This window comes from Coregonus clupeaformis, unplaced genomic scaffold (assembly GCF_020615455.1).
Source record: "Coregonus clupeaformis isolate EN_2021a unplaced genomic scaffold, ASM2061545v1 scaf0258, whole genome shotgun sequence".
Lineage (NCBI taxonomy): Eukaryota > Metazoa > Chordata > Actinopteri > Salmoniformes > Salmonidae > Coregonus > Coregonus clupeaformis.
Window position 1 is genome coordinate 308,751 of NW_025533713.1, and position 26,433 is coordinate 335,183.

The following is a 26,433-nucleotide window of genomic DNA, read 5'->3' on the forward strand; positions in this document are numbered from 1 at the left end:
ACTCTGGAGCTCTGTCAGAGTGACCATTGGGTTCTTGGTCACCTCCCTGACCAAGGCCCTTCTCCCCGATTGCGCAGTTTGGCCGGGCAGCCAGCTCTAGGAAGAGTCTTGGTGGTTCCAAACTTCTTCCATTTAAGAATGATGGAGGCCACTGTGTTCTTGGGGACCTTCAATCCTGCAGAAATGTTTTGGTACCCTTCCCCAGATCTGTGCCTCGACACAATCCTGTCTCGGAGCTCTACGGACAATTCCTTCGACCTCATGGCTTGGTTTTTGCTCTGACATGCACTGTCAACTGTGGGACCTTATATAGACAGGTGTGTGCCTTTCCAAATCATGTCCAATCAATTGCATTTACCACAGGTGGACTCCAATCAAGTTGTAGAAACATTTTAAGGATGATCAATGGAAACCGGATGCACCCGAGTCTCATAGCAAAGGATCTGAATACTAATGTAAATAAGGTATTTCCGTTTTTTATTTTTAATAAATTAGCAAACATTTCTAAAAACCTGTTTTCGCTTTGTCATTATGGCGTATTGTTTGTCAATTGATGAGGAAAATGTTTTAGTTAATCCATTTTAGAATAAGGCTGTAACGTAACAACATGTGGATTAAGGGAATGCACTGTATTCACCATTTCAAATATACACTTTGATACCAGTCATATGATGTCTAGCCTGGTCCCAGATATGTTGTACTGTCTCCAACAAGGAGTTGGCATTATGGTACAAACAGTCAGGCTATATGATGTCTGGGTTAAAGCTGAAAACACATATCTTACCAGACAGGTGGAACTTGTAGACTCCGCCAGTGGATTTGACAATGTCAGGGTTGAGGACTCCCTTGATGATATTGAATGTTTCCGCTATGGGCCCACTGGAGGCCCATGCAGCGCTGGGTTTGTCACTCTCTAACACTGTGATGACAACCTGATCCCCCATGTTCTGCATCAACTCCTCAGCCAGGAAGAAGTCTGGCAGCAGTGGATTCCCTGTAGACACACAGAGACAAACCATTACCACATCATCTAGACCCCTCCAACTCAACTCTGGAAGCCAGTTCCACTGCTTTTGTTTCATTGTTCCCCTCTAGCTAGTCAGGGACTGATTTAGACCTGGGACACCAGGTGGGTGATTCCCCTCTAATCAGGGACTGGTTTAGACCTGGGACACCAGGTGGGTGATTCCCCTCTAATCAGGGACTGGTCTAGACCTGGGACACCAGGTGGGTGATTCCCCTCTAATCAGGGACTGGTCTAGACCTGGGACACCAGGTGGGTGATTCCCCTTTAATCAGGGACTGGTTTAGACCTGGGACACCAGGTGGGTGATTCCCCTTTAACCAGGGACTGATTTAGACCTGGGACACCAGGTGGGTGATTCCCCTTTAACCAGGGACTGATTTAGACCTGGGACACCAGGTGGGTGATTCCCCTTTAACCAGGGACTGATTTAGACCTGGGACACCAGGTGGGAGATTCCCCTTTAACCAGGGACTGATTTAGACCTGGGACACCAGGTGGGTGATTCCCCTCTAACCAGGGACTGATTTAGACCTGGGACACCAGGTGGGTGATTCCCCCTCTAATCAGGGACTGATTTAGACCTGGGACACCAGGTGGGTGATTCCCCCTCTAATCAGGGACTGGTTTAGACCTGGGACACCAGGTGGGTGATTCCCCCTCTAATCAGGGACTGGTTTAGACCTGGGACACCAGGTGGGTGATTCCCCCTCTAATCAGGGACTGGTTTAGACCTGGGACACCAGGTGGGTGATTCCCCCTTTAACCAGGGACTGATTTAGACCTGGGACACCAGGTGGGTGATTCCCCCTTTAACCAGGGACTGATTTAGACCTGGGACACCAGGTGGGTGATTCCCCTATAATCAGGGACTGGTTTAGACCTGGGACACCAGGTGGGTGATTCCCCCTTTAACCAGGGACTGATTTAGACAGGGACTGATTTAGACCTGGGACACCAGGTGGGTGATTCCCCCTCTAATCAGGGACTGATTTAGACCTGGGACACCAGGTGGGTGATTCCCCCTCTAATCAGGGACTGGTTTAGACCTGGGACACCAGGTGGGTGATTCCCCCTCTAATCAGGGACTGGTTTAGACCTGGGACACCAGGTGGGTGATTCCCCCTTTAACCAGGGACTGATTTAGACCTGGGACACCAGGTGGGTGATTCCCCTCTAATCAGGGACTGGTTTAGACCTGGGACACCAGGTGGGTGATTCCCCCTCTAATCAGGGACTGATTTAGACCTGGGACACCAGGTGGGTGATTCCCCCTTTAACCAGGGACTGATTTAGACCTGGGACACCAGGTGGGTGATTCCCCCTCTAATCAGGGACTGGTTTAGACCTGGGACACCAGGTGGGTGATTCCCCTTTAACCAGGGACTGATTTAGACCTGGGACACCAGGTGGGTGATTCCCCCTTTAACCAGGGACTGATTTAGACCTGGGACACCAGGTGGGTGATTCCCCCTTTAACCAGGGACTGATTTAGACCTGGGACACCAGGTGGGTGATTCCCCTTTAACCAGGGACTGATTTAGACCTGGGACACCAGGTGGGTGATTCCCCTCTAATCAGGGACTGATTTAGACCTGGGACACCAGGTGGGTGATTCCCCTCTAATCAGGGACTGATTTAGACCTGGGACACCAGGTGGGTGATTCCCCTCTAATGAGGGACTGATCTAGACCTGGGACACCAGGTGGGTGATTCCCCTCTAATCAGGGACTGATTTAGACCTGGGACACCAGGTGGGTGATTCCCCTTTAACCAGGGACTGATTTAGACAGGGACTGATTTAGACCTGGGACACCAGGTGGGTGATTCCCCTCTAATCAGGGACTGGTTTAGACCTGGGACACCAGGTGGGTGATTCCCCTCTAACCAGGGACTGATTTAGACCTGGGACACCAGGTGGGTGATTCCCCCTTTAACCAGGGACTGATTTAGACAGGGACTGATTTAGACCTGGGACACCAGGTGGGTGATTCCCCTCTAATCAGGGACTGATTTAGACCTGGGACACCAGGTGGGTGATTCCCCTCTAATCAGGGACTGGTTTAGACCTGGGACACCAGGTGGGTGATTCCCCTTTAACCAGGGACTGATTTAGACCTGGGACACCAGGTGGGTGATTCCCCCTTTAACCAGGGACTGATTTAGACCTGGGACACCAGGTGGGTGATTCCCCTTTAACCAGGGACTGATTTAGACCAGGGACACCAGGTGGGTGATTCCCCTTTAACCAGGGACTGATTTAGACCTGGGACACCAGGTGGGTGATTCCCCTTTAACCAGGGACTGGTTTAGACCTGGGACACCAGGTGGGTGATCCCCCTCTAATCAGGGACTGGTTTAGACCTGGGACACCAGGTGGGTGATTCCCCTCTAATCAGGGACTGGTTTAGACCTGGGACACCAGGTGGGTGATTCCCCTCTAACCAGGGACTGATTTAGACCTGGGACACCAGGTGGGTGATTCCCCTCTAACCAGGGACTGATTTAGACCTGGGACACCAGGTGGGTGATTCCCCTTTAACCAGGGACTGATTTAGACCTGGGACACCAGGTGGGTGATTCCCCCTTTAACCAGGGACTGATTTAGACCTGGGACACCAGGTGGGTGATTCCCCCTTTAACCAGGGACTGATTTAGACCTGGGACACCAGGTGGGTGATTCCCCCTCTAATCAGGGACTGGTTTAGACCTGGGACACCAGGTGGGTGATTCCCCTCTAATCAGGGACTGGTTTAGACCTGGGACACCAGGTGGGTGATTCCCCTCTAATCAGGGACTGGTTTAGACCTGGGACACCAGGTGGGTGATTCCCCTTTAACCAGGGACTGATTTAGACCTGGGACACCAGGTGGGTGATTCCCCTTTAACCAGGGACTGATTTAGACCTGGGACACCAGGTGGGTGATTCCCCTCTAATCAGGGACTGGTTTAGACAAGGGACACCAGGTGGGTGATTCCCCTTTAACCAGGGACTGATTTAGACAGGGACTGATTTAGACCTGGGACACCAGGTGGGTGATTCCCCTCTAATCAGGGACTGATTTAGACCTGGGACACCAGGTGGGTGATTCCCCTCTAATCAGGGACTGGTTTAGACCTGGGACACCAGGTGGGTGATTCCCCTCTAATCAGGGACTGGTTTAGACCTGGGACACCAGGTGGGTGATTCCCCTTTAACCAGGGACTGATTTAGACCTGGGACACCAGGTGGGTGATTCCCCTCTAATCAGGGACTGGTTTAGACCTGGGACACCAGGTGGGTGATTCCCCCTCTAATCAGGGACTGATTTAGACCTGGGACACCAGGTGGGTGATTCCCCCTCTAACCAGGGACTGATTTAGACCTGGGACACCAGGTGGGTGATTCCCCTCTAATCAGGGACTGGTTTAGACCTGGGACACCAGGTGGGTGATTCCCCCTTTAACCAGGGACTGATTTAGACCTGGGACACCAGGTGGGTGATTCCCCCTTTAACCAGGGACTGATTTAGACCTGGGACACCAGGTGGGTGATTCCCCCCTTTAACCAGGGACTGATTTAGACCTGGGACACCAGGTGGGTGATTCCCCCTCTAATCAGGGACTGATTTAGACCTGGGACACCAGGTGGGTGATTCCCCCTCTAATCAGGGACTGATTTAGACCTGGGACACCAGGTGGGTGATTCCCCCTCTAATCAGGGACTGATTTAGACCTGGGACACCAGGTGGGTGATTCCCCCTTTAACCAGGGACTGATTTAGACCTGGGACACCAGGTGGGTGATTCCCCCTTTAACCAGGGACTGATTTAGACCTGGGACACCAGGTGGGTGATTCCCCCTCTAATCAGGGACTGATTTAGACCTGGGACACCAGGTGGGTGATTCCCCCTCTAATCAGGGACTGATTTAGACCTGGGACACCAGGTGGGTGATTCCCCCTCTAATCAGGGACTGATCTAGACCTGGGACACCAGGTGGGTGATTCCCCTCTAATCAGGGACTGATTTAGACCTGGGACACCAGGTGGGTGATTCCCCTTTAACCAGGGACTGATTTAGACAGGGACTGATTTAGACCTGGGACACCAGGTGGGTGATTCCCCTCTAATCAGGGACTGGTTTAGACCTGGGACACCAGGTGGGTGATTCCCCCTCTAACCAGGGACTGATTTAGACCTGGGACACCAGGTGGGTGATTCCCCTTTAACCAGGGACTGATTTAGACAGGGACTGATTTAGACCTGGGACACCAGGTGGGTGATTCCCCTCTAATCAGGGACTGATTTAGACCTGGGACACCAGGTGGGTGATTCCCCTCTAATCAGGGACTGGTTTAGACCTGGGACACCAGGTGGGTGATTCCCCCTTTAACCAGGGACTGATTTAGACCTGGGACACCAGGTGGGTGATTCCCCCTTTAACCAGGGACTGATTTAGACCTGGGACACCAGGTGGGTGATTCCCCCTTTAACCAGGGACTGATTTAGACCAGGGACACCAGGTGGGTGATTCCCCTTTAACCAGGGACTGATTTAGACCTGGGACACCAGGTGGGTGATTCCCCCTTTAACCAGGGACTGGTTTAGACCTGGGACACCAGGTGGGTGATTCCCCCTCTAATCAGGGACTGGTTTAGACCTGGGACACCAGGTGGGTGATTCCCCTCTAATCAGGGACTGGTTTAGACCTGGGACACCAGGTGGGTGATTCCCCCTCTAACCAGGGACTGATTTAGACCTGGGACACCAGGTGGGTGATTCCCCTCTAACCAGGGACTGATTTAGACCTGGGACACCAGGTGGGTGATTCCCCCTTTAACCAGGGACTGATTTAGACCTGGGACACCAGGTGGGTGATTCCCCCTTTAACCAGGGACTGATTTAGACCTGGGACACCAGGTGGGTGATTCCCCTTTAACCAGGGACTGATTTAGACCTGGGACACCAGGTGGGTGATTCCCCTCTAATCAGGGACTGGTTTAGACCTGGGACAACAGGTGGGTGATTCCCCTCTAATCAGGGACTGGTTTAGACCTGGGACACCAGGTGGGTGATTCCCCTCTAATCAGGGACTGGTTTAGACCTGGGACACCAGGTGGGTGATTCCCCTTTAACCAGGGACTGATTTAGACCTGGGACACCAGGTGGGTGATTCCCCCTTTAACCAGGGACTGATTAAGACCTGGGACACCAGGTGGGTGATTCCCCCTCTAATCAGGGACTGGTTTAGACCTGGGACACCAGGTGGGTGATTCCCCCTTTAACCAGGGACTGATTTAGACAGGGACTGATTTAGACCTGGGACACCAGGTGGGTGATTCCCCACTAATCAGGGACTGATTTAGACCTGGGACACCAGGTGGGTGATTCCCCTCTAATCAGGGACTGGTTTAGACCTGGGACACCAGGTGGGTGATTCCCCTCTAATCAGGGACTGGTTTAGACCTGGGACACCAGGTGGGTGATTCCCCTTTAACCAGGGACTGATTTAGACCTGGGACACCAGGTGGGTGATTCCCCCTCTAATCAGGGACTGGTTTAGACCTGGGACACCAGGTGGGTGATTCCCCCTCTAATCAGGGACTGATTTAGACCTGGGACACCAGGTGGGTGATTCCCCCTCTAACCAGGGACTGATTTAGACCTGGGACACCAGGTGGGTGATTCCCCCTCTAATCAGGGACTGGTTTAGACCTGGGACACCAGGTGGGTGATTCCCCCTTTAACCAGGGACTGATTTAGACCTGGGACACCAGGTGGGTGATTCCCCCTTTAACCAGGGACTGATTTAGACCTGGGACACCAGGTGGGTGATTCCCCTTTAACCAGGGACTGATTTAGACCTGGGACACCAGGTGGGTGATTCCCCCTTTAACCAGGGACTGATTTAGACCTGGGACACCAGGTGGGTGATTCCCCCTCTAATCAGGGACTGATTTAGACCTGGGACACCAGGTGGGTGATTCCCCCTCTAATCAGGGACTGATTTAGACCTGGGACACCAGGTGGGTGATTCCCCTCTAATCAGGGGACTGATCTTGACCTGGGACACCAGGTGGGTGATTCCCCTCTAATCAGGGACTGATTTAGACCTGGGACACCAGGTGGGTGATTCCCCTTTAACCAGGGACTGATTTAGACAGGGACTGATTTAGACCTGGGACACCAGGTGGGTGATTCCCCCTCTAATCAGGGACTGGTTTAGACCTGGGACACCAGGTGGGTGATTCCCCCTCTAACCAGGGACTGATTTAGACCTGGGACACCAGGTGGGTGATTCCCCTTTAACCAGGGACTGATTTAGACAGGGACTGATTTAGACCTGGGACACCAGGTGGGTGATTACCCTTTAACCAGGGACTGATTTAGACCTGGGACACCAGGTGGGAGATTCCCCTTTAACCAGGGACTGATTTAGACCTGGGACACCAGGTGGGTGATTCCCCTTTAACCAGGGACTGATTTAGACCTGGGACACCAGGTGGGTGATTCCCCCTTTAACCAGGGACTGATTTAGACCTGGGACACCAGGTGGGTGATTCCCCCTTTAACCAGGGACTGGTTTAGACCTGGGACACCAGGTGGGTGATTCCCCCTTTGAACCAGGGACTGATTTAGACCTGGGACACCAGGTGGGTGATTCCCCTTTAACCAGGGACTGATTTAGACCTGGGACACCAGGTGGGTGATTCCCCTCTAATCAGGGACTGGTCTAGACCTGGGACACCAGGTGGGTGATTCCCCTTTAACCAGGGGCTGGTTTAGACCTGGGACACCAGGTGGGTGATTCCCCTTTAACCAGGGACTGGTTTAGACCTGGGACACCAGGTGGGTGATTCCCCTTTAACCAGGGACTGGTTTAGACCTGGGACACCAGGTGGGTGATTCCCCTTTAACCAGGGACTGATTTAGACCTGGGACACCAGGTGGGTGATTCCCCCTTTAACCAGGGACTGATTTAGACCTGGGACACCAGGTGGGTGATTCCCCCTTTAACCAGGGACTGATTTAGACCTGGGACACCAGGTGGGTGATTCCCCCTTTAACCAGGGACTGATTTAGACCTGGGACACCAGGTGGGTGATTCCCCCTTTAACCAGGGACTGATTTAGACCTGGGACACCAGGTGGGAGATTCCCCTTTAACCAGGGACTGATTTAGACCTGGGAAACCAGGTGGGTGATTCCCCTTTAACCAGGGACTGATTTAGACCTGGGACACCAGGTGGGTGATTCCCCTTTAACCAGGGACTTATTTAGACCTGGGACACCAGGTGGGTGATTCCCCTTTAACCAGGGACTGATTTAGACCTGGGACACCAGGTGGGAGATTCCCCTTTAACCAGGGACTGATTTAGACCTGGGAAACCAGGTGGGTGATTCCCCTTTAACCAGGGACTGATTTAGACCTGGGACACCAGGTGGGTGATTCCCCTTTAACCAGGGACTTATTTAGACCTGGGACACCAGGTGGGTGATTCCCCTTTAACCAGGGGACTGATTTAGACCTGGGACACCAGGTGGGTGATTCCCCCTCTAATCAGGGACTGGTTTAGACCTGGGACACCAGGTGGGTGATTCCCCCTTTAACCAGGGACTGATTTAGACCTGGGACACCAGGTGGGTGATTCCCCCTTTAACCAGGGACTGATTTAGACCTGGGACACCAGGTGGGTGATTCCCCCTCTAATCAGGGACTGATTTAGACCTGGGACACCAGGTGGGTGATTCCCCCTCTAATCAGGGACTGATTTAGACCTGGGACACCAGGTGGGTGATTCCCCCTCTAATCAGGGACTGATCTAGACCTGGGACACCAGGTGGGTGATTCCCCTCTAATCAGGGACTGATTTAGACCTGGGACACCAGGTGGGTGATTCCCCCTTTAACCAGGGACTGATTTAGACAGGGACTGATTTAGACCTGGGACACCAGGTGGGTGATTCCCCCTCTAATCAGGGACTGGTTTAGACCTGGGACAACAGGTGGGTGATTCCCCTCTAATCAGGGGACTGGTTTAGACCTGGGACACCAGGTGGGTGATTCCCCTCTAATCAGGGACTGGTTTAGACCTGGGACACCAGGTGGGTGATTCCCCTTTAACCAGGGACTGATTTAGACCTGGGACACCAGGTGGGTGATTCCCCTTTAACCAGGGACTGATTAAGACCTGGGACACCAGGTGGGTGATTCCCCTCTAATCAGGGACTGGTTTAGACCTGGGACACCAGGTGGGTGATTCCCCTTTAACCAGGGACTGATTTAGACAGGGACTGATTTAGACCTGGGACACCAGGTGGGTGATTCCCCTCTAATCAGGGACTGATTTAGACCTGGGACACCAGGTGGGTGATTCCCCTCTAATCAGGGACTGGTTTAGACCTGGGACACCAGGTGGGTGATTCCCCTCTAATCAGGGACTGGTTTAGACCTGGGACACCAGGTGGGTGATTCCCCTTTAACCAGGGACTGATTTAGACCTGGGACACCAGGTGGGTGATTCCCCCTCTAATCAGGGACTGGTTTAGACCTGGGACACCAGGTGGGTGATTCCCCCTCTAATCAGGGACTGATTTAGACCTGGGACACCAGGTGGGTGATTCCCCCTCTAACCAGGGACTGATTTAGACCTGGGACACCAGGTGGGTGATTCCCCCTCTAATCAGGGACTGGTTTAGACCTGGGACACCAGGTGGGTGATTCCCCCTTTAACCAGGGACTGATTTAGACCTGGGACACCAGGTGGGTGATTCCCCCTTTAACCAGGGACTGATTTAGACCTGGGACACCAGGTGGGTGATTCCCCCTTTAACCAGGGACTGATTTAGACCTGGGACACCAGGTGGGTGATTCCCCCTTTAACCAGGGACTGATTTAGACCTGGGACACCAGGTGGGTGATTCCCCCTCTAATCAGGGACTGATTTAGACCTGGGACACCAGGTGGGTGATTCCCCTCTAATCAGGGACTGATTTAGACCTGGGACACCAGGTGGGTGATTCCCCCTCTAATCAGGGACTGATCTTGACCTGGGACACCAGGTGGGTGATTCCCCCTCTAATCAGGGACTGATTTAGGACCTGGGACACCAGGTGGGTGATTCCCCTTTAACCAGGGACTGATTTAGACAGGGACTGATTTAGACCTGGGACACCAGGTGGGTGATTCCCCTCTAATCAGGGACTGGTTTAGACCTGGGACACCAGGTGGGTGATTCCCCTCTAACCAGGGACTGATTTAGACCTGGGACACCAGGTGGGTGATTCGCCTTTAACCAGGGACTGATTTAGACAGGGACTGATTTAGACCTGGGACACCAGGTGGGTGATTCCCCTTTAATCAGGGACTGATTTAGACCTGGGACACCAGGTGGGTGATTCCCCTCTAATCAGGGACTGGTTTAGACCTGGGACACCAGGTGGGTGATTCCCCTTTAACCAGGGACTGATTTAGACCTGGGACACCAGGTGGGTGATTCCCCTTTAACCAGGGACTGATTTAGACCTGGGACACCAGGTGGGTGATTCCCCTTTAACCAGGGACTGATTTAGACCAGGGACACCAGGTGGGTGATTCCCCTTTAACCAGGGACTGATTTAGACCTGGGACACCAGGTGGGTGATTCCCCTTTAACCAGGGACTGGTTTAGACCTGGGACACCAGGTGGGTGATTTCCCTCTAACCAGGGACTGGTTTAGACCTGGGACACCAGGTGGGTGATTCCCCTCTAATCAGGGACTGGTTTAGACCTGGGACACCAGGTGGGTGATTCCCCCTCTAATCAGGGACTGATTTAGACCTGGGACACCAGGTGGGTGATTCCCCCTTTAACCAGGGACTGATTTAGACCTGGGACACCAGGTGGGTGATTCCCCCTTTAACCAGGGACTGATTTAGACCTGGGACACCAGGTGGGTGATTCCCCTTTAACCAGGGACTGATTTAGACCTGGGACACCAGGTGGGTGATTACCCTTTAACCAGGGACTGATTTAGACCTGGGACACCAGGTGGGAGATTCCCCCTTTAACCAGTGACTGATGTAGACCTGTGACACCAGGTGGGTGATTCCCCTTTAACCAGGGACTGATTTAGACCTGGGACACCAGGTGGGTGATTCCCCTTTAACCAGGGACTGGTTTAGACCTGGGACACCAGGTGGGTGATTCCCCCTTTAACCAGGGACTGATTTAGACCTGGGACACCAGGTGGGTGATTCCCCCTTTAACCAGGGACTGATTTAGACCTGGGACACCAGGTGGGTGATTCCCCTCTAATCAGGGACTGGTCTAGACCCTGGGACACCAGGTGGGTGATTCCCCCTTTAACCAGGGGCTGGTTTAGACCTGGGACACCAGGTGGGTGATTCCCCCTTTAACCAGGGACTGGTTTAGACCTGGGACACCAGGTGGGTGATTCCCCCTTTAACCAGGGACTGGTTTAGACCTGGGACACCAGGTGGGTGATTCCCCCTTTAACCAGGGACTGATTTAGACCTGGGACACCAGGTGGGTGATTCCCCCTTTAACCAGGGACTGATTTAGACCTGGGACACCAGGTGGGTGATTCCCCCTTTAACCAGGGACTAATTTAGACCTGGGACACCAGGTGGGTGATTCCCCCTTTAACCAGGGACTGATTTAGACCTGGGACACCAGGTGGGTGATTCCCCTTTAACCAGGGACTGATTTAGACCTGGGACACCAGGTGGGAGATTCCCCTTTAACCAGGGACTGATTTAGACCTGGGAAACCAGGTGGGTGATTCCCCTTTAACCAGGGACTGATTTAGACCTGGGACACCAGGTGGGTGATTCCCCTTTAACCAGGGACTTATTTAGACCTGGGACACCAGGTGGGTGATTCCCCTTTAACCAGGGACTGATTTAGACCTGGGACACCAGGTGGGTGATTCCCCTCTAATCAGGGACTGGTTTAGACCTGGGACACCAGGTGGGTGATTCCCCTTTAACCAGGGACTGATTTAGACCTGGGACACCAGGTGGGTGATTCCCCTTTAACCAGGGACTGATTTAGACCTGGGACACCAGGTGGGTGATTCCCCTCTAATCAGGGACTGATTTAGACCTGGGACACCAGGTGGGTGATTCCCCTCTAATCAGGGACTGATTTAGACCTGGGACACCAGGTGGGTGATTCCCCTCTAATCAGGGACTGATCTAGACCTGGGACACCAGGTGGGTGATTCCCCTCTAATCAGGGACTGATTTAGACCTGGGACACCAGGTGGGTGATTCCCCTTTAACCAGGGACTGATTTAGACAGGGACTGATTTAGACCTGGGACACCAGGTGGGTGATTCCCCTCTAATCAGGGACTGGTTTAGACCTGGGACACCAGGTGGGTGATTCCCCTCTAACCAGGGACTGATTTAGACCTGGGACACCAGGTGGGTGATTCCCCTTTAACCAGGGACTGATTTAGACAGGGACTGATTTAGACCTGGGACACCAGGTGGGTGATTCCCCTCTAATCAGGGACTGATTTAGACCTGGGACACCAGGTGGGTGATTCCCCTCTAATCAGGGACTGGTTTAGACCTGGGACACCAGGTGGGTGATTCCCCCTTTAACCAGGGACTGATTTAGACCTGGGACACCAGGTGGGTGATTCCCCTTTAACCAGGGACTGATTTAGACCTGGGACACCAGGTGGGTGATTCCCCTTTAACCAGGGACTGATTTAGACCAGGGACACCAGGTGGGTGATTCCCCTTTAACCAGGGACTGATTTAGACCTGGGACACCAGGTGGGTGATTCCCCTTTAACCAGGGACTGGTTTAGACCTGGGACACCAGGTGGGTGATTCCCCTCTAATCAGGGACTGGTTTAGACCTGGGACACCAGGTGGGTGATTCCCCTCTAATCAGGGACTGGTTTAGACCTGGGACACCAGGTGGGTGATTCCCCTCTAACCAGGGACTGATTTAGACCTGGGACACCAGGTGGGTGATTCCCCCTCTAACCAGGGACTGATTTAGACCTGGGACACCAGGTGGGTGATTCCCCCTTTAACCAGGGACTGATTTAGACCTGGGACACCAGGTGGGTGATTCCCCCTTTAACCAGGGACTGATTTAGACCTGGGACACCAGGTGGGTGATTCCCCCTTTAACCAGGGACTGATTTAGACCTGGGACACCAGGTGGGTGATTCCCCTCTAATCAGGGACTGGTTTAGACCTGGGACAACAGGTGGGTGATTCCCCTCTAATCAGGGACTGGTTTAGACCTGGGACACCAGGTGGGTGATTCCCCTCTAATCAGGGACTGGTTTAGACCTGGGACACCAGGTGGGTGATTCCCCTTTAACCAGGGACTGATTTAGACCTGGGACACCAGGTGGGTGATTCCCCTTTAACCAGGGACTGATTAAGACCTGGGACACCAGGTGGGTGATTCCCCTCTAATCAGGGACTGGTTTAGACCTGGGACACCAGGTGGGTGATTCCCCTTTAACCAGGGACTGATTTAGACCTGGGACACCAGGTGGGAGATTCCCCTTTAACCAGGGACTGATTTAGACCTGGGAAACCAGGTGGGTGATTCCCCCTTTAACCAGGGACTGATTTAGACCTGGGACACCAGGTGGGTGATTCCCCCTTTAACCAGGGACTTATTTAGACCTGGGACACCAGGTGGGAGATTCCCCTTTAACCAGGGACTGATTTAGACCTGGGACACCAGGTGGGTGATTCCCCTCTAACCAGGGACTGATTTAGACCTGGGACACCAGGTGGGTGATTCCCCTTTAACCAGGGACTGATTTAGACCTGGGACACCAGGTGGGTGATTCCCCTCTAACCAGGGACTGATTTAGACCTGGGACACCAGGTGGGAGATTCCCCTTTAACCAGGGACTGATTTAGACCTGGGACACCAGGTGGGTGATTCCCCCTTTAACCAGGGGCTGGTTTAGACCTGGGACACCAGGTGGGTGATTCCCCCTTTAACCAGGGACTGGTTTAGACCTGGGACACCAGGTGGGTGATTCCCCCTTTAACCAGGGACTGGTTTAGACCTGGGACACCAGGTGGGTGATTCCCCCTTTAACCAGGGACTGATTTAGACCTGGGACACCAGGTGGGTGATTCCCCCTTTAACCAGGGACTGATTTAGACCTGGGACACCAGGTGGGTGATTCCCCCTTTAACCAGGGACTGATTTAGACCTGGGACACCAGGTGGGTGATTCCCCCTTTAACCAGGGACTGATTTAGACCTGGGACACCAGGTGGGTGATTCCCCCCTTTAACCAGGGACTGATTTAGACCTGGGACACCAGGTGGGGAGATTCCCCCTTTAACCAGGGACTGATTTAGACCTGGGAAACCAGGTGGGTGATTCCCCCTTTAACCAGGGACTGATTTAGACCTGGGACACCAGGTGGGTGATTCCCCCTTTAACCAGGGACTTATTTAGACCTGGGACACCAGGTGGGTGATTCCCCCTTTAACCAGGGACTGATTTAGACCTGGGACACCAGGTGGGTGATTCCCCCTCTAATCAGGGACTGGTTTAGACCTGGGACACCAGGTGGGTGATTCCCCCTTTAACCAGGGACTGATTTAGACCTGGGACACCAGGTGGGTGATTCCCCCTTTAACCAGGGACTGATTTAGACCTGGGACACCAGGTGGGAGATTCCCCCTTTAACCAGGGACTGATTTAGACCTGGGACACCAGGTGGGTGATTCCCCCTCTAACCAGGGACTGATTTAGACCTGGGACACCAGGTGGGTGATTCCCCCTTTAACCAGGGACTGATTTAGACCTGGGACACCAGGTGGGTGATTCCCCTCTAACCAGGGACTGATTTAGACCTGGGACACCAGGTGGGAGATTCCCCTTTAACCAGGGACTGATTTAGACCTGGGACACCAGGTGGGTGATTCCCCTTTAACCAGGGACTGATTTAGACCTGGGACACCAGGTGGGTGCAGTTAGTTATCTGGTAGAACAGAAAAACAGCAGTAGTTCAGACCTCGTAGGGTCAGAGTTGAATACCCCTGCCCTCTGGACACCATAACCACACCAGGACCTCGTAGGGGTCAGAGTTCAATACCCCTGCCCTCTGGACACCATAACCACACCAGGACCTCGTGGGTCAGAGTTGAATACCCTGCCCTCTGGACACCATAACCACACCAGGACCTCGTAGGGTCAGAGTTGAATACCCCTGCCCTCTGGACACCATAACCACACCAGGACCTCGTAGGGGTCAGAGTTGAATACCCCTGCCCTCTGGACACCATAACCACACCAGGACCTCGTAGGGGTCAGAGTTGAATACCCCTGCCCTCTGGACACCATAACCACACCAGGACCTCGTAGGGTCAGAGTTGAATACCCCTGCCCTCTGGACACCATAACCACACCAGGACCTCGTAGGGGTCAGAGTTCAATACCCCTGCCCTCTGGACACCATAACCACACCAGGACCTCGTAGGGTCAGAGTTGAATACCCCTGCCCTCTGGACACCATAACCACACCAGGACCTCGTAGGGTCAGAGTTGAATACCCCTGCCCTCTGGACACCATAACCACACCAGGACCTCGTAGGGGTCAGAGTTCATTACCCCTGCCCTCTGGACACTATAACCACACCAGGACCTCGTAGGGGTCAGAGTTCATTACCCCTGCCCTCTGGACACTATAACCACACCAGGACCTCGTAGGGGTCAGAGTTCAATGCCCCTGCCCTCTGGACACTATAACCACACCAGGACCTCGTAGGGGTCAGAGTTCAATGCCCCTGCCCTCTGGACACCATAACCACACCAGGACCTCGTTGGGGTCAGAGTTCAATACCCCTGCCCTCTGGACACCATAACCACACCATCTCAAAATGACTCTAGAGATCCATCCAAGTGGAAGCCCATTCATTTAGCCTACTGTATTCGGGGGGGTTTTAACCTGGGATTTAAAATTCAATGTTTAGCCTCATATCACCGTGCACATACTTACCTGGAGCGATGGCGTATATCTCAAAGTCTTTAATGCCCTCTGTCTTCAGAATTTCCTTGTCGATGACAAAGTTCCCGGTGTAGCTGGGAGGCTTACTGAGGACGGCGTAGGCTGCGTCTGACATGATGTCGACGTTACGACACTGCTCACCCACCTCCGCGCCCCCCAGCATGTCCATAGCAGCAGTCTGGATACTGGAGGAGACGAGACAGAAATGGTGAGATTTCCAAATGATGATGTCGTATCGAGTGAGTGGTGGCAATTATTGCTGATGAACAAAAGGAGTCTGCTCATACTGAACGTTGATCATAAGGTTTATTCAGACCACAAGCTTCAGCATGAGTGACAGGTGACATGACACCCGGAGAGTGACGCCTCAGAATGGCTGCTCGTTCTGCCCTCTCCTTCGTTTTCCCCCCTATTTATAAACAATGATGCTCCCTCTTCTGGCCAATCACCAGTCTCCCCTGGGGCGTCACCCTAAAACATTCCCTTTTGATACTAACATAAACAACATTCATTGTTCCTCCAAAACAGTCATAATGTTAATACACCACATTTCCCCCCTTCGAGACGAACTAAACGTCTCGAAAACAAACAGAATAGGATTATGACCAGTAACAATTTATCTTATTGAGTATCTTTAACATTAAACTAAAAAGATTCTCCTCTAGAGTGTAAATACCTTTCTATGAAATATGAATAACTGTTTATGAAGTGTGAATACATTACTATCTTTATGAAGTGTGAATACATTACTATGAAATATGAACAAATCTCTATGGAGTGTAAGAGCGAAAAACTGTCCGGCAACCTTCCATCCATCAATCAAGACAGTAAAATTCTCTCACGGTCCCTCTGCCCCAGGCAACCACCTTCGGTACTCCAGATAACCTCATAAACCATGTAAATGCATTTGAAACTATGATGCAATTAAATACACATGTAAGCCCCTGCAAACAAAATCCTATCCAAAAACATCCACTTGTAAGGCTGATCAACCCATTGGACCTTACAGTGAAACTCTCCCTGCCTAAATTTCCTCTGTCCCTAAACATTCACGAAATAAACAAAAACATCTAAGATCCTCACATGTATTCAATAACATCAAACATCATTCTACAAAAATTAATCCCTAAGAATATGACACAGTTATGTATTACACATGTCTATATTTCATTGCAGACACTGGAATGTAGTCCACTACACTTCATCTCCCTGTAGTCTCGACTTCCAATGGACTTGTTGATGATGGAATCAGCCACACCCTCCTTGTTTCATCTCCTCCAGTCATATTGTCCCTTCATATTGTCCTTGTTTGAGTATTTCAATCTCCACATGTCTCCCAAATGCTTCTGGAAGAAAATAAAAAGACCAAACAGTATCCTTTGCAAAACAAACACTTTCAAATTGAACATCAATATCAACTAAGAATATAGAAATGATATATAAATGATGTATGAATCACATAAACCCATTCCCCCCTTTGATTCATAAATCATACCAACATCACCCTAATATTGAAAAAAAAAAATTTGAAAAATCATCAACTCATAAAAAATGATATTTATCCATTCAGTTCTACTTGTCCATCTTCATCCAGATCAGGAACAGTCAACACCGGCATCTGAGTGTTGTCTCCAGGCATCACTCTCCAACCTATCTCAATATCATAGCTTTCTCAAAGATCAGTAACAAATTACAAACATCACACAGTGTTATCAAAGCTGAAACTAAAATCTGACCCATCACTGCCCCTACTGGGCCTAACTGATCTTGCAACCAAATCTTCTCAGATCTCCCAAACACATCCCTTATATTCTTCAATGCATATATAACTATCTGAACTATCTGGACTCAAAGTATAACTATTATCATCAATAGGATCTTCCCAAATGTTACACCATACCATGGAAAAAAATCCCCCCTTCTCCCTTACATTTATCCTTCAATGATAGGCTTGAAGACTATGACATGTAGCCATGTCACCCTTTTAACCCTAGATTTAGCTGTGTCCGGTGCTATCCCTCCTATAATGATAAAAACCTCATATGGAAGCTTCAACGTTGACATGTAACAACCTCCTGTCTATCCATAGTGTAAGAATATATATGCTTTATCACCACAAACCCTCCAAATATCTCTAAAATTCCCCATAGTCACATTGTCAGGCAAAATCTAATCTTTTAACCATCAAAGTCCTGCTTTTCCTACTAACTGGTACATAAAAAGTAACATATTTCTCATTACTATCCTTAAGGTCATGCATATAACATCACAATCTGATATTCCCATAAACATACCCCTTACCTCATATGTTTTATTAGAACAAAAACAACTTTTAACCCTCACTGGTTTCACCTCCAATGCTTCAGGGTTTGCTTGTTACCTGATTTTACTTCCCATCTAACAAATTCACACAAGTTAATTCACTTAATCCAATAACACCTAACCCTAGACTTAAACAAATGTTTTGACAACGACATTATTTTATCTGTTACTGATTGTTGCTGATACCACAGTCATGACAAAGCATAAAATTGACACATACTTGATAGAGGTCGAACGACCGTCTCTAACATGTTTGACTGGAATTCTAACCAGACATGGACCCTCAAGATTCCTCACTGATCTTACAGAATGAGCTGCTGGAACCAAAGATTCCTACCTGCCATCTATCTCTAATTTTCACAACAGAAGAATCAAACCACATGCATATAGTTTCTCTCTTCCCTAACGAGCGGTACTGATCAGATACCTCTCCTTGTCTGTCATTAAAATCAAAGACCTCATCCTGTCCTCCATGATAAATCTATATTCTCTCTACTACTATCTGTTCTCCTATTTCAACCCTATTCGTCTTGCTACCCCCTTTAATTTCAGAAAAGTTGTCGGTGTCATACTTCCTACATTTGCTTATTGCCATCGTATCATTAATCCCTTCCAAAGTTACCATTAAAGTAGTTGATGTATTAACCTTAATTATTTCTAGTGGCAAAGTTACCAATATCCTATGTGTATTATTCACTGTTGGAGTGACTACTGTAACATATTCTTCCTGAACTCCCTTGGTGACTGTGAAACTTCAACAGATTTGAAATCTTCCATCATAAGCGTCACTTTACCAATTACATATCCTTTTAACCAATAATTCTTAACCGGAACAACTTCTAATGCTTGCACTAGATAAGTATACTTCTTCTCCATAATTATCTCTAATAAGTATTTTCCCCAAAGAAAAGTTGTCTTTGCTTGTACTTCCATCTATCACCACTAGTGTCACTTTTTCCCAACTCTCAGTCCTATCTCTAATCCCTGACTTTCAAACTTTTGATTATAAAAATACCCCTATAATTACCTTGATCTCCCTGCTGGAACTGTAAATATAGATACTCAATCACCCTCAATCTTCTCTTATCATTCAGCAACACATACCACCTGCATTACTAGCTGTTTGGGGTTTTAGGCTGGGTTTCTGTACAGCACTTCGAGATATTAGCTGATGTAAGAAGGGCTATATAAAATAGAATTGATTGATTGATTGATACTTTCTCAATGCATCTGCTCCTAACAGATCTAAACTCCTACCATATCTTCCCACTAAACTTTAAAATGTCCTTCACCACTGTTCTCTCTCTCTCTCTCTCTCTTACTACTAACTTTGAAACTTAGCTTACTGTCTTAGAGTTCCTTCAACCTAGTTCTCTTAACTTATTTTAATCTAATCTTTTCTCTCATAAGCTTTAAACTTTTTCCACTGATTTATTCACAAAATCCCTTTACCACCAAATTTTAGAATACGTGATTGAGAAAGTTCCCAACTGCCTTTGACTTCTTTACACACAGACTTGGCAAACTAAACACCTTTTAGCCTAGCCTGAAATCCCTTAGTGTAAGAATGTAACCCAGACTCTTTTAAATCCTCTATCAGACAGCCGTTTAGTGTACATCCTATTGTACAATTCAATTTAAACAATGCATCTCTTCCCAACACTGCAACAGATTTATGTCCTAATATTAGTATGTCTATTTTAAATTTCTCTTTGAGTTCTTATAGCATAGCTCCATTGGTTCCCTAAGAGTAATTAGCTGTTTACTACCTCAAATCCCTATCCTAATTAGTCAATTTTACATAGTGAGATGTTTAACCTCTTTAGGCTGAACACAGATACGTTTTTCCACTATTCACCATCACTTCTCATAGTCCTCTGGTTTTACTTCAATTGTTAGCTATTTTCTCTTCTTCTCTAATCGTTGCTATCAGCTAACACCCAACTCGTATCTTCTAGGCACTCTAGAATCTTTAGGGTTCACCTGGAGAACAGGTGATCTTGAATTGCCCCTGTATCTTCCTTAAAAATGTTCTCTGTTTTTCCTCCTGACGCATTTCCATCACAGGTAAAGTGACCAACCTGTCCATAATTATAACAGTCTTCTGAAAGTTGCTGGAAGTGTAGCTGAAATCTTCCTCCTCCTTCTATTTCTTCTCGTCCTCTTCCTCTCCAATTCTGTGTCTGTCCAGAAACTGGCTGTGGATATGAAACATTTGGTACCCCCCTTGGCTGGTACAATTGCATTTGATATTGTTCATTTGAAGCTGTAACAGTGATTGTTGATTTGGTTCATTCTGATTCTTCATAACCAAAGCTTCTCTTCTCCACCCGTTGTATGATTGAGTTTTCTCAGAGTTTCTTCGTCCTGTTCTTTCTTCTTCTCCAATTCTTGGGATCCTTTTCTCAGCAGTTTCTCCTCTTCTGTATCTTCAGCTGTGTTACTTCTTCTAAACTATTTGCTTTATCCAGGCATGATAAACATCGGTCTATATATCTATTTCTTCTTTGCTAGTCATTGTAGGATAAAATCCTCTTGAACATAAAGCACCTTTAATCTCCAAATCTTCATCGCTTTCTTCATCTGAACTCGAATCTCTTGTATCCTTCTTCCTTCAACTTTCATCAGAGATCAAATCTCTAGTATCCTTCTTCTTTCCTCTCTTGCCAACTTCCTTCTGATCACAGAGTCATATCCACCCATGACCTCTTCATCATCACTCATCTTCATCATCCTCATCTTCTTTAAGTTCCATCCTCCTTAACCTCCCTCTTCTCTTCCAGACATCACATTTTCTTCCTTCTGGAGTTTTGGATTCATCTTTATCGTCGTTTCTGCTTGTCCTCTATCTATTATTCGTCTTCATCTCTGATGCAACAATCACCCTGCTGGATGATCACTGAAAGCTGAGGCTAAACATCCCTAAGCTCTACTTTTTGCTGAATCCGTATGTGAGAAAGGTGTACTAACTTCTGCCATTAGTTTTTCTAACACTACTTTAGTTAAAGGATTACTATGTTTTCCCCTATATCAACCCTTTTATATTCCTTTATTGTGAATTATTTTATTTTAGACTGTATAGCCTATGGCTTCCCCCCTCTAATTATTAATATAATTTAACAACTCCAAAAAAAAAAAAAAATCCATTAAAAATCCTGAATAATTAAAACCAATTTTTATTCCTATATCCTATGTCACCAATTTATCAATTAGTGTTGACTATCTTACCACAACCCATCAAATGCAAGTAGTCAACTTCAGACTAAAATACCCATAAACAAAGCCTCTAACCCTTCAATACTACAATTCCCATAAACCCCCTTGCTCTATAGGCACCTAATTATCTTAAATTTACAGAATAATGTCAGTCCTTGATTCCCAACACAATTCCCATCAAACCCCAGTGATACACAGAGCTTCAAAAATGCAATTTTTAATGAAACATTTGCCAAGCCTATGTAAAATTGTCATAACATCACATATTTTGTTAGGATGATTTTGTGAACTAGCCTGATATCTGATCCTCTGCCTCGTCACACCTTGTCACGTCACGTCACGCACACGTTAGCCCCCCTCTCTCTCCTTTGCTCCGTTCTATAGCCTCATATGACAGAAAAACAGAGACACAGCATCACATTTTAGTAGTTAATGCAATCACTGAGTTATTTCAACCATATTCAATATTCCTTCGTTCACCCATTATTCACTCTAAGACTAACCTCAGAACTAAATAGATCGCTCAAAAACATTTTTATTTTATTTTAATCCGTCATTTAATTTAATTCATTATACTCCGTCAACATATATTTAATTTATAAATTCAATAGGTCACAAAACAAGTTTCATCTTTAACCAACCGCAGTTTAAACTAGAATACTCGTGTTAAAATCTCTCCTCTTTGTCTGTGTCCATTTCTCTGTCTCCCCCTGCAGCTCCCAGATGGGACCTATGACCTTTACCCACCATTTTGTTTTGTAGGCTTAGCACAACCGCATGTCGTAGTTTTAGCGCCGTAAAATCATGCACATGCGCACATCCATTTAATCCCATGCTTGCCATACAATAGAAAGATAGCATTACGCTACAGCTTCACTATTTTATACGTTATACTCACACAATTACACATAACAGAGCTCACATTTGCGTAGAACTTTCAGTTCCCCCCACATACAAACAAGTTTAAGAGGCTTGAATCCATCGCAGTGGACCTCTAAGGTTAAGATTATCATGTAGCACGCAACACAATTAGCATTTAGCAATTAGCATTAGCATTAGCTTTAGGTACAATGTGACACAACACACATTTATCATTTAGCATTAGCATTAGCCTTTAGCCAACTGCGGCCTACAACCTGTAACAAAACCCACATTGCGTCTTTAATTACTGTTTCGTTTGTCCTAAATTTATTCTGCCGTGAGTATGGCTATTTAAATGAGCAGTTCCACCCACGCAAATATCCCGTCGGACAGAAGATGAGCAGCCAACCCCCAAGAAAATGTCCCACCAACCCCAGTCCCAGACTGACCTGAAAACTCCTAATGCGTTTCCAGGATTTTGTGGCCCACCCTGCGGTCGCCTCGTTCGTCACGAGGGCTTATCTAAACCTGCAATGCTCTAAAATTGTATACATATCTTGGCCCCGACTGTTCTTGACTTACTATTCAAGCAACACATCTCTATAAACAATCCCTAAACTCTAACCACTTTTGCGCTGTTTTCAAAATTGTATAATGATTAGCCAGACCCCCCAGTCATCAGCAAAAACACCACCAGAGGCACGGTCGTAATGGTACATTCCTCCAGTGTACACAAGCAGTAACAAAACTAACAACTTAGCTGTGTTTGGTCTGGTCATGACTCCAGACCGAAGTTAGCTTGAGTTAGCTTGGCGGCTCCAAATGCAGCAGAGGAGGATTGCAGACCCCTCCTGGCAAGCTCGCCATTTGTCGTATCGAGTGAGTGGTGGCAATTATTGCTGATGAACAAAAGGAGTCTGCTCATACTGAACGTTGATCATAAGGTTTATTCAGACCACAAGCTTCAGCATGAGTGACAGGTGACATGACACCCGGAGAGTGACGCCTCAGAATGGCTGCTCGTTCTTCCCTCTCCTTCGTTTTCCCCCCTATTTATAACAATGATGCTCCCTCTTCTGGCCAATCACCAGTCTCCCCTGGGGCGTCACCCTAAAACATTCCCTTTTGATACTAACATAAACAACATTCATTGTTCCTCCAAAACAGTCATAATGTTAATACACCACAATGATAAAGTGACACAGTAACTATCTCCACATCTAGCTGACAGACTAGTTCGCTCATGTCTACTCTGGGTCATTACAACTGGTAATACAGTGGAATGGCATCGTTCAACACGTACCCGTCTTGGGCCATAAGGCATTGACAGCGATGGACCCTCTGAACTCCTCAGCCATGCCCAGAACACACATGGACAGGTAAAAACAACTCAAATCATTTGAAAACAAGACCTTTACCAGTGCAGAGCAAACAGATTATGTTTGCATCCCAAATGGCACCCTATTCACTATGGGCCCTGGTCAAAAGTAGTGCACTATAAAGGGAACAGGGTGGGATTTAGGACTCAGAGACAATGGATAAAGCCTTCCTTACCGGTGTGGGTTTTCAACCAGATTGGGTTAAGGTTAAGCGGTGGGTTGAGGTTGAGGATGTGAGGGTTTTTACTCTTCAACAGATGTGGGATGCACAGTTTAGACCTGGGAAAACAATTCAGAATGACATTCTTCAGAAAGGCTTCTTTAGGATTCATCCAAGATACCAAGGTAACACGAATAAAGCCTGCTCACATGGCAATCTAAAGTTAGAATAATAATAATATGCCATTTAGCAGACGCTTTTATCCAAAGCGACTTACAGTCATGCGTGCATACATTTTTTGTGTATGGGTGGTCCCGGGGATCGAACCCACTACCCTGGCGTTACAAGCGCCGTGCTCTACCAGCTGAGCTACAGAGGACCACATAAAATAAAAGCCACAATAGGAAATGACAAATACATTGAGAGAAAATGTATTTAGAAAAGGACAGAAGTGTTAACAGTCAAGGGGAGGGAAAAAAACAGCGTCATGCAGCTCCCAAATGTGTTATTTTATTGCAACGCTGTTTTTTTTACCCATCAGGTCTTCAGCAGCTTAAAACATTAAGACATTTAGGAGGACGTAGGTCAAGTCCTCTAGTCCTTAAGCCAGTTATATTTCTCAGTAACCAGAAAAGGATTAAATATCTGTTTGTTCTGGTCTTTCCTATCAGCTGACGGCCCTGCATCACAAATGGTAATCAGCTGACGGCCCTGCATCACATACAGTGCATTCGGAAAGTATTCAGACCCCTTGACTTTTTCAAAATTTTGTTACGTTACAGCCTTATTCTAAGATGGATTAAATTGTCGTCCCCCCTCCTCAATCTATACACAATACCCCATAATGACAAAGCAAAAACAGGTTTTTAGAAATTTTAGCAAATATATTAAATAAAAACAGAAATAGCACTTTTACATAAGCATTCAGACCCTTTTAACTCAGTACTTTGTTGAAGCACCTTTGGCAGCGATTACAGCCTCGAGTCTTCTTGGGTATGACGCTACAAGCTTGGCACACCTGTATTTGGGGAGTTTCTCCCATTCTTCTCTGCAGATCCTCTCAAGCTCTGTCAGGTTGGATGGGGAGCGTCGCTGCACAGCTATTTTCAGGTCTCTACAGAGATGTCTGCTAAATGACTAAAATGTAAATGTAATGTGATGCAGGGCCGTCAGCTGATTACCATTTGTAATGCAGGGCCGTCAGCTGATTACCATCTGTAATGCAGGGCCGTCAGCTGATTACCATCTGTAATGCAGGGCCGTAATTGTGATGTGGTCCTCTGTAGCTCAGCTGGTAGAGCATGGTGCTTGTAACGCCAGGGTAGTGGGTTCAATCCCCGGGACCACCCATACACAAAAATGTATGCACGCTTTGGATAAAAGTGTCTGCTAAGTGGCATATTATTTTGATGTTTGATCGGGTTCAAGTCTGGGCTCTGGCTGGGCCACTCAAGGACATTTAGAGACTTGTCCCGAAGCCACTCCTGCGTTGTCTTGGCTGTGTGCTTAGGGTCGTTGTCCTGTTGGAAGGTGAACCTTCGCCCCAGTCTGAGGTCCTGAGCGCTCTGGAGCAGGTTTTCATCAAGGATCTCTCTGTACTTTGCTCCGTTCATCTTTCCCTCGATCCTGACTAGTCTCCCAGTCCCTGCAGCTGAAAAACATCCACACAGCATGCTTCCACCACCATGCTTCACCGTAGGGATGATGACAGGTTTCCTCCAGATGTGACGCTTGGTATTCAGGCCAAAGAGTTCAATCTTGGTTTCATCAGACCAGATAATCTTGTTTCTCATGGTCTGAGAGTCTTTAGGTGCCTTTTGGCAAACTCCAAGCGGGCTGTCATGTGCCTTTTACTGAGGAGTGGCTTCCGTCTGGCCACTCTACCATAAAGGCCTGATTGGTGGAGTGCTGCAGAGATGGTTGTCCTTCTGGAAGGTTCTCCCATCTCCACAGAGGAACTCTGGAGCTCTGTCAGAGTGACCATCAGGCCCTTCTCCCCCGATTGCTCAGTTTGGCCGGGCGGCCAGCTCTAGGAAGAGTTTTGGTGGTTCCAAACTTCTTCCATTTAAGAATGATGGAGGCCACTGTGTTCTTGGGGACCATCAATGGTGCAGAAATGTTTTGGTACCCTTCCCCAGATCTGTGCCTCGACACAATTCCTTCGACCTCATGGCTTGATTTTTGCTCTGACATGCACTGTCAACTCTGGGACCTTATATAGACAGGTGTGTGCCTTTCCAAATCATGTCCAATCAATTGAATGTACCACAGGTGGACTCCAATCAAGTGGAAACAGGATGCACCTGAGCTCAATTTCGAGTCTCATAGCAAAGTGTCTGAATACTTATGTAAATAAGGTTTTTCAGTTTTTTTTATTTTTAATACATTTGCAAACATTTCTAAAAACCTGTTTTCGTTTTGTCATTATGGATTATTGTGTAAATTAATGAGGTATTTATTCATTTATTTTTACATCC

General features: G+C 48.2%; 1 pseudogene; it reads right to left on the reverse strand.

The window, feature by feature from the left end:
- LOC121583074 overlaps positions 1–26,433 on the reverse strand; it is a 35,834-nt pseudogene that overhangs the window by 3,289 nt on the left and 6,112 nt on the right.